Raw genomic sequence first — 2,500 nt, 5'->3', positions numbered from 1 at the left:
GTAGCATGTCATCTTGTTTTGTTGCGGTGTCGCGGGCCGGATTAAAATAGCTACAGGCCACTTCGCGTGAGAATATTAGTCTGTGAAGATACAACGCAGATCCACAGATCTCACTAGATTTGTTTATGCAGTCATCCTGAAATAAGCTAGCAGTGGCACATGAAAGCATATGGACAGTTTCTTAATGGTAATGGCAAAAAGTGAAGCACTGCACCAGTGACTATGCTGCCTTGACCTGCAATCAGTTCATTGGATAAACCAGAAACACGTGCTCCAGTCCCAGGAGGCTTAGTATAGTATAGTATAGTACAGTGATTCTTAAACTAGGGGTCGCGACCCCAAATGGGGTCGCCAAAAACTTCCGTGGGGTCGCCACTGTATTCTGTATTTCTGTATTCAGTCTGAAATTATTATTAGGTGAAACAAAGGAAAATAATATTGGCCTTTTCTGCCTATTTCTTATTTACACGCAGTTAAGAGAAGAGAGAGAGATGTTTTCGTCTTTCAACGAGATCTGGTTCAGTCTATGGGCTACTGGTCCGCTGATAGAAACAACGTAACAATCTGCTCCCACTACGCAAACTCAACTTGTTCCTGCTATTTTAAGTAAAACAAAACAAAAGACATAGGTAGCCTACTAGCCAAAATGGACAGGTGGCTGCTTAAAAAATTGAACAAAAGCTCGGAAGTGCCATCTACCAGTGCGTCTACTCCTCCGTGATCCTCAGACGGGTCACAGTCCGGTGAGAATAAAAAACAACAAACGGCGCGTCGGCTTTATCAGAATTTCTGAAATATGCTTCACTTGCCAAGTTAAAGATAACCTCGACCACCCACAATGTGTCATTTGCGGCGATGTTCTGGCGAATGAGAGCTTAAAACCTGTCAAAATGAAACGACATCTCAAAATACAGATGTCGGCTCAGCACCGTGGAGGAAAATCTCCGTGTCACCGTATGCAGCATTCCTCCTAGAATTAACTTGCTATGTTCACGGAAGCATGCCCACCCTTCCCATTGAAATTGTTAAAGATAGTAAACCAAAAAAGGGAAATAAAAAAAATACTGTTATTGTTATCGCCATAAATATAATTAATGTAACGTTGTAGGCCTAATGCTGCATGTGTCTGTGCGTGCTTGTGTGTGCGCGTGCGCTACGCACATCAGTCTGATCTGATATGGCGGCAGCCTACACTTGTTTAATCGTGATTGTTTTCTTTTCTTTTCGGTTCTTGTTCATATGGAGTAAATAAAACAAATGACTTTGCTTTCTAGTTTTTGCTTGATTTAGTTGTTAAAGTTTGAGGGGGTATTTGAGTAGGCTAAGGACCTAGAATGGATTTGGGGAAAGTGGGGTCGCCAGACCTCGCCATACTTTTTTTTGGGGTCGCCAGACAAAAAGTTTAAGAACCACTGGTATAGTATATATACTTTTTTGATCCCGTGAATTAGGAAATTTGGTCTCTGCATTTAACCCAATCGGTGAATTAGTGAAACACACTCAGCACACAGTGAGGTGAAGCACACACTAATCCGGGCGCAGTGAGCTGCCTGCTACAATGGCGGCGCTCGGGGAGCAGTGAGGGGTTAGGTGCCTTGCTCAAGGGCACTTCAGCCGCGGCCCACTGGTCAGGGCTCGAACCGGCAACCCTCCGGTTACAAGTCCAAAGTGCTAACCAGTGGCCCACGGCTTTGCTCCATTCTAGCCTGGCATACGTTCATTTAAGACCAAACAAACAAATCAAATTGTCATTTTTTTTATCTGTGACCATGAAAGTTGTGTAACGCCCAAATAAGACAAAAATTAATTAAGATTAAAAAAAAATTAAGGCTAGCCTACACAAAAATCAGCATGGGAGAGATGAGTGTGCAGGGTAACCATGATAAACCTATAGACAGTGAGCGAGTGGTATAAATATTGGTTAGACTTCTTGCAACTACAAGGTGTAGATTTTCCCCGAAAATTCATAATGAATCTATGACTACGATGGGCGCGACAGAGACTTCATGGGCCAGCCCGCACCGTGCACATTCCACGACCGGCCCACCGGGAAAAGTCCAGATTGCCACTCCGCCCCTTGTGTATGTGTACGTGTCTAAAGGCACTCTGGTGTGTGTGTGTGTGTGTGTATGTGTACGTGTACGTGTCTAAGGGCACTCTGGTGTGTGTGTTTGTGTGTGTGTGTATGTGTATGTGTCTAAGGGCACTCTGGTGTGTGTGTGTGTGTGTATGTGTTGTGGTGTTTTCTGGAGTCTCTGTGCCCTCACACACAACTGTTGTGTCTATCAGGGGATTAGAGCATTTTGCACTTCATTTCAATGAAATTGTTTCTAATGAACCCATCCCTCTCTCCTCCTCTCTTTCTTCCCCTCTCCTACTCCTCTCTCTCTCTCCTATTCTCTCTCCTCCTCTCCTCTCTCTCTCCCTCTCTCTATCCTCCTCTCTCCTATTCTCTCTCCCCCTCTCTTCTTTCTCTCCTCCTCTCCCTCTCTCCTTTTCT

The 2,500-nt window shown here is 44.4% G+C and overlaps 1 protein-coding gene across 1 annotated transcript in view; it reads left to right on the top strand.

The window, feature by feature from the left end:
- Positions 1-2,500, top strand: part of kaznb (kazrin, periplakin interacting protein b) — a gene marked incomplete at its 3' end in the record, with an annotated part of 175,612 nt that overhangs the window by 131,738 nt on the left and 41,374 nt on the right. The window lies entirely within an intron of this gene.

The sequence above is a fragment of the Alosa pseudoharengus genome, unplaced genomic scaffold (assembly GCF_046254945.1).
Source record: "Alosa pseudoharengus isolate Yale_2024_CS ecotype anadromous, Long Island Sound unplaced genomic scaffold, YU_APseudo_1.1 YU_APseudo_1.1_scf_5, whole genome shotgun sequence".
NCBI classification, from domain to species: Eukaryota; Metazoa; Chordata; class Actinopteri; order Clupeiformes; family Clupeidae; genus Alosa; species Alosa pseudoharengus.
Note: the sequence above shows the minus strand (reverse complement) of the source record. Positions and strands in the feature narration are given on the sequence as shown.